Source organism: Staurois parvus, unplaced genomic scaffold, assembly GCF_062004578.1.
Source record: "Staurois parvus isolate SC_StPar_1 unplaced genomic scaffold, SC_StPar_1.0 ptg000334l, whole genome shotgun sequence".
Taxonomy (NCBI): Eukaryota; Metazoa; Chordata; class Amphibia; order Anura; family Ranidae; genus Staurois; species Staurois parvus.
The window spans coordinates 7,462,345-7,474,912 of NW_028318130.1; the positions used below are offsets into that span (position 1 = coordinate 7,462,345).

Sequence of the window (12,568 nt, forward strand, 5' to 3'; positions counted from 1 at the left end):
TGTATTTATTTATTACAGGTACTTATATAGCACTGTCAATTTACACAGCACTTTACATATGTATTGTACATTCACATCAGTCCCTAACCCTCAAGGGGTATACAATCTAAGGTCCCTAACTTACATTAATACATACACATACTAGGGTCAATTTAGACAGGATCCAATTAACCTACCAGCATGTCTTTGGAGTGTGGGAGGAAACTAGAGTACCCGGAGGAAACCCACCAGGCACAGGGAGAACATGCAAACTCCAGGCAGGTGGTGCCGTGGCTGGGATTTGAACCAACAACGTCTAGTACTGCCAGGTGGAAGTGCTAACCATTTAGCCACAGTGCTATAAATTTCAGGTCTCAGGGAACCCCTGCTAAAAATGACTATATCTACAACTCATGCTACATTAGTGAGATGGTAAGTGGGAAGAATGCTCCTTACACTTGTGGTCATTGGGAAGAATTACCCCCTTATACACAGCTAAAAAGATCAATGGTATCAGAGGGAACTTATCTAAGAGGCAGAAATTGCTGATTGCTCAAGGAACCCTTAGCAACCTGTGGAAGAACCCTAGCTGAGAAACCCTGTGCTAGCACATTATGAAAGACCTACCTAAGAAGGAAGCCCTCCAGCGGCGTGTTGTCACCACTGGCAGGACTTACATCTTCATCTGGTCTTCCTTCCAGGTTCGCGGGCTCTGGCCGCTTGATTGGCCGAGCCGCAATGGTATCGCTCCTGCACATGCACACAGGAGTCTCGGCCACAGTACAGAGCTGTGAAGGAACGGAACGAGTATGCCGTACCTTCAGAGCGCATGCCCTGGGAAGTCACCGTCTGCAGGGACACTGAATACCGCCTTCCCGGGTGTCAAGCTGGCTGCCCTCCAGCTGTTGCCAAACTACAAGTCCCATGAGGCATTGCAAGATTGATAGTTACAAGCATGACTCCCAAAGACAGAGGCATGATGGGACTTGTAGTTTTGCAACAGCTGGAGGGCCGATAGTTTGACACCCCTAAGTGTTGCATGTTTAGGAGATATTCCTTGTACCTAGAGGTAAACTTTATTGTAAGCTTCAAAAAATGGCCATTGCCCCAGTCTATAACTGGCTTTAGCAGCAAGGAACGCATGGATAGGCAACGCATGTCAAGAAAAGAAAGTACCCAGCTCAACTTGCCAGCCAGCCAACAACCAAATGAACCTGTCTAACAGTATGCGTTAAAAACAGGGGTTTAGTTAGCACACATTTGCAAATACATGCGTAAGATGCAGAGCCACATCACGGCACCCTGATATTCTGTGGTCCTAACCCTGCAAATTTTGAGAGCCCTCATAGTAGAGACACATGTATTTAATGGATAGACCAAGGGTAGGTGAACCTGAGGGAGCCCACCCCTCTTAAAGGCACAGGAGCGCACTGGACACCCAGCATGTAGCACAATGGCAGCCAGGGTGTCCTAGTGGTCTATAACTGGCTTTAGCAGCAAAGAACACATGAATGGGCAACGCATGTCAAGAAAAAGAAAGTTCCCAGCTCAACTTGCCAGCCAGCCAGCCAGCCAACAACCAAACTAACCTGTCTAACAATATGCGGTAAAAACAAGGGTTTAGTTAGCACACATTTGCAAATACATATGTAAGCCACAGAGCCACGTCTTGGCACCCCGACATTTTGTGGTCCTAACTCTACAAATTTTCAGAGCCCCCATAGTTGAGGTACATGTATTTAATGGATAGATCAAGCTTTATTATTAGCTTACCTGTACCTGTACTTACCTGTAGTCACAAGTGTCCATTGGGAGTTTACTACCACTTTAAAGCAGATCTTCACCCTAAGGCTTCATTTAGACTTGTGGTTGGGGGGAAAAAATGTGCGGTTACGCCTTGTTTTTGCCACCCACAGATCATTCCCCCTTAAGCTGCAATAGCCAGAGGATGGGTATGTTTACATGCTTCACGCATGCAGGACAGTTCACCCAACATGTAGCAATCATTGGTCAGCAAGCCCGCTGAACACAACACATGAAATGCTCACAGTTGCGGCAGCTTTGTCAGCAAAAACAGGCAGTAAGGGGGTGACACATCACTTCCTCACAGCCAATCAGCAGCCTCTGGAGCACGATCCAAATGCAGATCGGGCTGAAGAGGCAAGGGAGATTTAGAGGCATGTCTAAATCTACCCTAAACGGCATGTTGGGCTTACCTGTCCACTCTCCCCTCCCTTGCCTACAAATGGAATTTTCTTTTTCTTAAATAACTTTCTTTGTCTCCAAGCAGCACTTCCATAATTCTCACCTAGGTGAGACTTGCTCCCTGCCCACTATGCATGCACAGATGTGCTACAGGGCTCAGGTACATCTGCAGGGTTTCCCATGCATGCACAAAGACTGCAACCATGGAAGTCTGAACCCACAGGCTCTGCCAGGTGCCCGGGGAGGGGTCAGAGCCACTTGGGGGGCAGACTTCCCTTCCAGTGATGTTCCACTTTAAGGTGCGATCGCATCATTTTCCACAATACAATCTAATTCAATCAATCTACATAGGATGATATTCATGAACAATCAATTATTCATTTTCCGCCCTGGCCAGTCAGTTACCTTTGATGAATCTGACCCAAATTGAAACTAAATGGGTTGTAAGGGAAGTTATTGCGATTTGATTATTTGCAGATTCAATCATGTTGATCAAATCACACATCACTGAGATAATAGAAATCGAAGTGTGTATGGCCACCAGAAGGGAATCATGTACCAATTCTTACCTGGATTTCCTTATGTGGCCTTTGGTTGTTGAATTTTACAGACCGATAAGATGTATCTTTCTCAATTCAAGCTTACTGCTGCATATTCATGTTTGCATAAAGGCTCATTTACGCTATTTGTAGTGGGATGGTAAAACCCTTGTGATTGAGCCACACTTTTACTGCCCCCCAGCCGCTACCCCCTTTAGCTGCAGAGGCAGTGGCCAGGGGTACAGACGCCAACGCAGAGATCCTACCCCATGTCATTTTCAAGTGAATGAGGCCACTCTGCAAGTACCCTGTAACCACAAATAGTGGATACAGTTGCGGCGCACTAGTGCAGGGTTCACGGGGAAAAAGCAAGCAGTGAGGAGGTGATACATTATCTTTTCACTGCCCATGAAATGCTTTCTGAAGGGCAATCCGAATGTGGATCACTCTTCAGGGATCAAAGCATGTGTGAACTAGTCCTAAAACATTTATGTTTGCCCTTGTCAACTTACCAAATATGTGGATTATAGGTTGGGGTCAGATGGGCGATTCTGTGGCGCTAGTGTCCAAATCACTTAAAAAGGCCCCTGTGTGCCCCTGTGGAATCACAACCTCTGTAGCCAGATGTTGTTCTATCACTAACCTCATTGATGCTGAATCTCAATCTCTGTAGATTTGGAACCTTCTCTCACTGCCTGAAGTACAGAGAACAATTCTATAGGGACAAACAAGCAGCTACTTAGCAATCCTGCTACTAACAGTTTCCACAAATAGTCAGAGGCAAGATATCTAGCAGCAGAGTCAGCCGTGTATCATCAGCCATAGACTCTTGTCAGATTCTGACACTAGATTCTGCTGCCAAGCTGCCTTTGTGTCCCTATGGAATCACTTTTTCTGTAGCCACATATAGCAAGATTAGGTTCTGTCATTGACCCAAATGCTGCTGAATCCCGGTCTTTAGCAATGGGAGTGACAACTTGCTGCCTCAGCTACAGAAAGAGCGATTCCATAGGGACAAACAGGCAACTTCTTTCCAGTTCCGACACTGGCAATTTTGACACATCTCCAGCAGCAAGATCGCTTGTGGCAGAGTTGGCCGTCTAACATCAGCATTATTCCTGGATACAGATAACTTTAAATTGTGTGGGGTCAGGTTCAGAAATTCTTAAAAAGCACTGTGGTGATCGAGGCAATTAGCATTTTCAGAATATTACCACGATAATTTTCAGAAGAGTACAAGTATAATAGTACAGGTATTTGTCTTATGACAGGTTCCCTTTAAAGTATATGTAAACTGTTACTTTCAAACCGGCACGACATAGTATGAGTACCTAAATGTTAAATCTCTAAAGTGGTAGTAAGCCATCACTGAAAGAAAAAAAATTGGGACCTCTGCAGGTTTATCCCAAAATGTGCTAGTATACTGTATGCACCACATACTAACACATTATGGCAAATTTACCTGCAAACAGAGCCCTCCACCGCAGCACTGTCATGGCTCCCCCCGCACTTCCATCTATCTACACCTGGTCTTCCTTCCAGGTTCACGGATTTTGGCCTTTTGGATGGCCGGAGCCGTGATGACATCACTCCCGCACGTGCGAGCAGGGCTGCTGTTAGAAATCAGGAGACCCCATACAGCCAACCTGAAAGGGCCCCCTCCTCCCCCACAAAAACACAGTTTACTATGCTACAGTTATGAATGAACTAAGTGAGTGATCATCACCAATCACTCATTGTGTTCTATCAGGAACAGAATGGGCTGGTAAATTTGAGATATTTACTGGACTCTTCCCCCACTCTCCATCCTGAGGGATCCTATTGTGTGCTTGTAGCTGCCGGTGGGAAGGAGAAGAGGGAGGCCAGCAGCACCACTGCGGTGGGGGTTTTGGGTGTGGGGCCCATCACCCTCCCTGCCCACATCAGATTCACCCCGCTGCCAGGGCCCCCCTGGCTAGTCTGGGCCCTGTACAAGAGGACTGATGGTACCCCCTTATCCACGGGCCTACTTGCGAGAGCCCTGGCCATGGCACGTGTTCGGCATTCCACAGCATATTGCTTACCCTGAATGCAGAGCATCACTGCTTATGCGCAGGTGATGCCATCGGCTGTTGCCGACGTCAATATCTCCTAAATGGTGCACGTTTAGGAGATATTCATTGTAACTACAGATAAGCCTGATTGTAATCTTACCTGTAGGTACAGATGGGGAAATTTACTAAAACTGGAGAGTGCAAAATCTGGTGCAGCTCTGCAAAGAAATCAATCAGCTTCCAGGCATTTTTGTCAATGCTTAATTGAAAAAGTTGAAGTTAGAAGCTGATTGGCTACAATGCGCAGTTGCACCACATCCTGCACTCTCCAGTAAACCAACCCCAATATAAAAAAGAGAGTTCACTAGGAGTCGTGCCATGCCAGTTTCCCACACCACATTGCTCTGCTCTTGTAATCTGCAGCGGGTGTCAGTGCAAATTAAAGACAAATTAAAGGCACCCCAATCGCAGGTTGCATTTGCTCCAAACACAGTGCATTTGCTCACATCGGATCCAGTTGCAGTGCGTTTGCAAAAGTAGCGCATGCACTACTTTTGGTGCAGTGTGATTTCAGCCCATTCAAAATGAATGGGCTGAAATCGCACTGCACAGAAGTCCATGTGAATAACACAGAAACACGCAGCGTGTTCCTATCCAATTCACATGCAGTTCTAAGTGCCCTTAGGGCTCATTCACACCAGCCTGCGTGCTAAAATGCATGCACACTGGTGTACATTGAGTAGGGGCTGTACAATGCATTGCTACAACATAGCCTCCTGTTCACTTCTTTCTTTATTTAAGTTACTTGAAGTGTCTCCACATCATGCGATGAGCTGTGCTGCACAAAAATCCATACATGCTGCATTTTTTACACAGCGCACACATGTATGGTGTTTTCTATGGGTGTTGAGCCTGTGCTGAACTACGCAGATCAGCAGATCTTAATAGACATGGTGTGAATGAGCTCTAAAACATTTAGGCTACATTCACACTTGCGATTAAGGCTGGCGCACATTGTAGCAGCAGCAATCTTCTTTCAGCTGCAGATGATGAGAGCAGCTAGGTGCAGCCGCTGACCTGTCCTCTATAATGACAGGTCGCTGGCAGCCACAGCTATATACGGCTCTCCGCACCACCATTAATTGTGGTGATCGCTGTTGGACGCACACAAACTGTGCATGTAAAGGAGTTGATTTACTAATGTCAAACAGACTGTGCACTCTGCAAGAGCCGTTGCTCCAGAGCTTAGTAAATGAGGGGACGTTCTGCTGACTTCTATCTAATCATGTTCAAGCACAATGCTTTTTTCATTTTCCTTGCATGTGATTGGGTATTCATTGCAAAGTGAAGCTTTACCTCATTTACTAAGCTCTGGAGCATCTGCCCTTGCAGAGTGCACAGTCTATTTAACACAGCAAATTCTTTACTCCTGCGCTGAGGATGGACTCAGCAAAGGCTAGAATGACAATGTAAATGTTCTGGAATATGTACTGCTTGCTGCCCTCAACAGACCGGGGTAGTCCAAAGTCACTAAATGCAAATGAAAAAACAAAAAGAGGGCGCTCCGGCCTAGTGCATTATAGTTTAAAATATTTAATGAAAGAAAAAAAAATAGGGATCATACTCACAATGGACATATAAAACATAGGCATATCACAATGAACAAAGGTGTTCAATCCATATAGTATCTGAGTCCACAACAATGGAACCCTGGATAACCACGCGTTTCGAGGACTCAGCCTCTTCCTCAGAGCCTGTGATATGCCTATGTTTTATATGTCCATTGTGAGTATGATACCTACTTTTTTATTCTTTCAATAAATATTTGAAACGATAATGCACTAGGCCGGTGCACAGTCTATTTGCCTATAGTAAATCAACCCCAAAATGCATGCAGCAGCAGCAATTATCACAATGAATTGCTGGCTGTGCGGAGAGCCGCGAATAGTTATTGCTGCCGGCGACCTGCCATCATAGTGAACGGGTCAGTGGTTGCACCTAGCTGCACTCATCCTCATTCTTTCTGCTACAATTTGCATCACCCTCAATCACTGGTGTGAATGTATCCTAAAAAATTTGGATTTATCCAAATACCTGCTGTATCTCTCCCTTCAGTCTGTAGGCCAGTGCGATGGATGGGGTTGGAAGCTGCAAATACTTATCACAGCAAGTGATGTCATTGTCTTCTTGCCTGTGATCCCCCCCTAAGAAGTGCTGCAGTAAAGCACTTCGGGGCAGGCAGGCATTGCAGCCAGTGAACTAATGAATTGACACGGGACCATACAGGCATGCTATGCATAGATATGCATCTATTACTTCCAGGCACTTGGGAGGGTGACAACGCTTTCACTGCATTAGCAGCCTGTGGATAACGTTGTCAGCTTATCACATACATACATTATTGCAGGTAATTATTACTATCTAAGTAATAATGTTTGCAATAACTATATTTACAATGCAAAAATGGGAGCTTCAGTATTTGGATTTACATACATATTGTACACTGTAATGTTTATGCATGGTCAGATGATTAAAGAAAAATGAAGCAAAATAGCTGTGTGAGAAGTCTATGACGGAAGCTGTGATTCCCTGATTTCTAGACTGCATACAAATTCCAGAACTGTGTTACAGCAAATGGTGTCCCTGCACTGAGGTTAGTGTGCTGCCTTAGACTTCCCATTGCCCAAAGCTTCTCACATCATGTGTACTAGTAAGACATCATTTTTATGTCTACTTTATAAATTATAAATACAAGGAAGGTAAACACAAGCAGGTTAATATGACTGAACCTTATGCCCCGTACACACGATGAGAATATTGGATGAACGATCGGCTGTTTTCTTTCGCCTGCTAATCTCACATCGAAAGTGAAAAGGTTACTAAAGATGTGAAAATTCTCCTATGAAAGAAAAGAATTTTGAAAGTGATATCATGTATTGCTTTGTACTTGTATTGTATTTTCAGATGACTACTGTACTGATTAAACAAAAATCGTACAATCTGGTATCGTACGAGAAAAAGTTTTGCGCTTGTCCCTTTGGGTATTGTCGTATGAATTGTCGTGATCGGCTCTCGAAAGCTGTGTACTAACAACCCGATTATCGGACGATCGGTCCTCGTGCGAAAATGTTCATACAATTTTCTTATAGTGTGTACGTGGCATAAGGGTGCAAATGTGCCTAGTTTCATCTGCTCTTGAGGAATCTTCTGGTTAGGATGCAGCTGTCATTTTTCCAGTAAAAGCTTCTTCAGAAGGGAGCTTAGTCTGATCCTCCATGCTGAGCTGCTTTTTGCTGCCTTTTCATCAGCCTCTGAGCTGAGTGAACTATCCCATGGAGGTGGACGCAGCTACTGCGGCTGCATGGACACAGTCACATGTCAAAGTTTGACATGCAGAGGTAAGAATGGGTGCATGGATGAAAACACAGACACTGTGCATCTGGATATGTGCACCTGCTCCTGTCCACATGTCAGATTTTGACATGCAACTGTGTCTGTGCAACAGCTGAATGTGCATCCACTGTCTCTTACACATAAACAAAATGTGTATATAAGATACAGTTCCTGCCCACAGAAGGAAAGAATGACAGTTCATGCATGTATTGGAATAAATACGGTATTTTGCTGCTCACCAAGGCACAGTTTGGAGATATATGTTATGTAATGTCCAGTTTTTACTTCTGTTGATATCCGGGACAAATTGAACCTAAAACAGCCCTTGCAACACCTCAATTAAAGTTGACACCACTGGTGTTGCTTCCTATAAAATTTTGTATCCAGTTATATCTTGTGCATTTAGAAATGCCTCCAGCGAATTTCAGTTTGTTTTTTAATTTTATTCATTATTGTTAAATAATCCACTCAGCTGGCCTGAACCAGCTCTTGACAGAGTATATTCTACATTTTTACAGCTCTTACTGTGAAGAAGCCTTTCCATATTTGGAGGTTAAAATTCTTTTCCTCCAGCCGTAAATAGTGCCCCCTTATCGTCTGTAATGAACGGAAAGTGAATAATTCTGCAGCAAATTCACTATATGCACCACTGATGTATTTATACATATTGCTCATATTCCCCCGTAATCTCCTCTTCTCAAGAGAGAATAAATTCAATTCCTCTAATCTTTCCTCATAGCTGAGCTCCTCCATGCCTCTTATCAGTTTAGTTGCCCTTCCCTGTACTTTCTTTTGTTCCCCGATATCCTTTTTGTGAATTGGTGCCCAGACTGAACAGTATATTCCAGATAAGGTCTTACTAATGATTTGTACAGGGGTAAAATAATATCTTTCTCTCTGCAGTATTTTGCCATTGTATGCCATTATTGAGTCTATGATCTACCAGAACACCCAGCAGATCATTCTCCAACATTGACTCCGCAGGCTGTTCTCCTCCTAGTATCTATGATACATGCATGTTTTTATCCCCCCAGTGCACTTACCTGGCCTTGTTCTGCACTTGTCCTATGTGGAGGTGGCCATGTTGGTAGAGGCAGGACCTTTATTCATTATATTAGAGTCTCCAGGAAGGTGGACAGCGAGCAGGGGAGCAGCCCGTTAGAGATATCACCAAATCTCAGTCCACATCTCCTGAGACTCCTGAGTCAGAGGCAGCAGTGCCTTAGATCTCACATTGTATATATACTGTACAGCTATGAGGCTGTAGAAAGAAAAATGCCTAGGCACACTCACATATCAGGAAGTGCACTGCTATAGTCCAGGAGGAATTGCAGAAAAAGTACAGTTTTCAGGGTGCTAAAACAATAATGTTCATTTTTTGAGTTCAGGTCCACTTTAAACTCTTTCACTGCCAATGGTTAGATATCCTTGGTCCTAAAATAAGACGTTTCCAATGTATACAGAAACTACTGCAGGATATGAACAATTAAGGCTATAAACAGCTCACTCTAGTCTAACCCCGAGGTCCAGTCCTCCTCCATCATCAATGCCGCCATTTTGCATTCCACACAACACAAAGAAGGCAAAGCCAGGCTGTCAATTACAGCAAAGACACTTCTGTTATCCCTTTTAAAGCTGGACCCCTTTATTAAGCAAATATTGTCTAAATGCAAGAAATGTGTGTTACTAATTCTATGTTGGCATGCTGTGTGTTCTGATCTGTGCAGTAATCCAGTGTGAAACGCTGCCTCTGTGCGGGAACATCCTGTAATAAAGACCGGTCACTGCTTCTCTCTTTGATCAGGATTACTGGTCTTGTCTCCGCCCCCTCCTATAGTTTTCTGCAGGCAGACTGTAGTGGGTGGAGCTTCTGGGTCCCTCTCTCAGCTCTGTTCTCTTCATGGTGATGATGTCATAATTACATATAAAAGCTACTGTCAGGGTTTGCAGAGGCATTAGTGTGCACAGAGTGGATCTATGTATTTTGTCGCTGTTGAGGAATATATTAAAATGAACATTTTTATGCCAGGAGTACACCTTTTAAACCATGTTTCACTGCTCTTTGCATATACACTATATTGCTAAAAGTATTGGGACGCCTGCCTTTACACGCACATGAACTTTAATGGCATCCCATTCTTAGTCCTATGGGGTTCAATATTGAGTTGCCCCCCCCCCCCCCCTTTACAGCTATAACAGCATCAACTCTTCTGGGAAGGCTGTCCACAAGGTTTAGGAGTGTCTATGGGAATTTTGACCATTCTTCCAGAAGCGCATTTGTGAGGTCAAACACTGATGTCGGACAAGAAGGCCTGGCTTGCAGTCTCAGCTCTAATTCATCCCAAAGGTGTTTTATTGGGTTGAGGTCAGGACTCTGTGCAGGTCAGTCAAGTTCCTCCACCCCAAACTCACTCATCCATGTCTTTATGCACCTTGCTTTGTGTACTGGTGTGCAGTCATGTTGGAACAGGAAGGGGCCATCGCCAAACTGTTCCCACAAAGTTGGGAGCATGAAATTGTCCAAAATGTCTTTGTATTCTGACTCCTTAAGAGTTCCTTTCACTGGAACTAAGGGGCCAAGCCCAACCCCTGAAAAAACCCCACACCATAATCCCCCCTCCACCAAACTTGGCACAATGCAGTCAGGCAAATACTGTGCTCCTGGCAACCACTAAACCCAAACACATCCATTGGATTGCCAGACAAAGAAGCGTGATTTGTCACTCCAGAGAACATGTCTCCGCTGCTCAATGGCGGCGTGCTTTACACCACTGCATCTGACGCTTTGCATTGCACTTGGTGATGTAAGGCTTGGGTGCAGCTGCTCAGCCATGGAAACCCATTCCATGAAGCTCTCTGTGTACTGCTGTTGTGCTAATCTGAAAACCACACGAAGTTTGGAGGTCTTTAGCTATTGACTCTGCAGACAGTTGCCGACTTCTGTGCACTGTGCCCGCTCTGTCAGTTTACGTGGCCTACCACTTTGTGGCTGGGTTGCTGTTGTTCCCATTTGCTTCCACTTTGTTATAATACCACTAATAGTTGACCGTGGAATATTTAGCAGCAAGAAAGTTTCATGGATGGACTTATTGCACAGTTGGCAACCTATCACAGTACCACAATTGAATTCACTGAGCTCCTGAGAGTGACCCATTCTTTCACAAATGTTTGTAGAAGCAGTCTGCATGCCTAGGAGCTTAATTTCATACACCTGTGGACATGGAGGTGATTTGAACACCTGAATCCAATGATTTGGAGGGTTGTCCCAATACTTTTGGCAATAAGGTGTATTAGCAGCCAGAAACAAATAAGAGCTTAGCTACTGACTTGACAAAATAGCTACTGACTTGAAAAAGTCAAAATTTGCAAGTAGCAAGTCTGTTTAGGCTGTATATTTTGTGTGCTATTAAAGCAGCTGCTGGAACTGGCCATGAGGGTACCACTATGTTTCCATTGTTAAAGAATGTAACGAGTCACTTTAAGGCCTTGTTCACACAGGTATTCTAGGATGCGCAAGCGTGCGAGGGCCATGTCTGCCCACACAGAGATGAACAGGTTTTCCATACATCCCCTTGCAGGCAATCCCACTCATGTCAATCGGGATGCAGCCGCTGCATGGATACATCAGTTGCTCCCAATTTTAAATCCATCTGGGTGTAGGTGCAGATCCCTGAATGCACACTGTCTGAATTTGAGGCAATACACCTACAGGGATGTCAGATTGGGAGAAGTGGCTGAACCTGTTCATCCACGTGAGGGCAAACACGGCCCTTGCATAGGTGTATGCTGTAGTATGCCTTTGTGAACGATGCCTAATGCTTGAATGCATCTTCCTTAAAGCAGAACTAAAGAGTGAAAACTTACCTTTCTAATGGTCCCTCATTGGCACTGGCATCTTCTTCTGAGTTCTAGTCTTTGGACCTCTTCATTGGCCAGCAGGAGATGACATCACTCCCTCGCATGCGCAAGGAACTGATCATCCAGCCTTGACCATTGTAAGCTCAGCTGCACATGCTCAGCTAAGTTTACAGAGCTGGAGAAGACAGCGAACAGGCAGGTAGGGGCATTTTAGTGCAAAAGAGACTGTGCATGTCTCTTCTGCAGTAAATACCTGCTTGCTCACTGTTTCTTAGGGCTGGTTCACATCAGATGCAGTCCAGTGTGTTTTTATTCTGCATCAGAAATGCATAGACAGTGCATAACATGGATTTCAATGGCCCTAGTTCACACCAGTGCAGTGTGTCCTAGTGCAGTAAAAAAAAAAAGTAGAACATATTGCATTTTTTATGCATGGAACACACCTGGAATGTAGCAAAATGCATAAAAAATGCATCGGAATGCATATGTCCTCAATTGAGATGAAGCAAAAAAGGGGAAAAACACAACAAAAAAAAGTGCAACCGGCACTTACAGTGGAAC

General features: G+C 44.5%; 1 protein-coding gene across 2 annotated transcripts in view; it reads left to right on the plus strand.

The window, feature by feature from the left end:
- WDR17 (WD repeat domain 17) overlaps nucleotides 1-12,568 on the plus strand; it is a 162,475-nt gene that overhangs the window by 759 nt on the left and 149,148 nt on the right. The gene's annotated exons all lie outside the window — the stretch shown is intronic.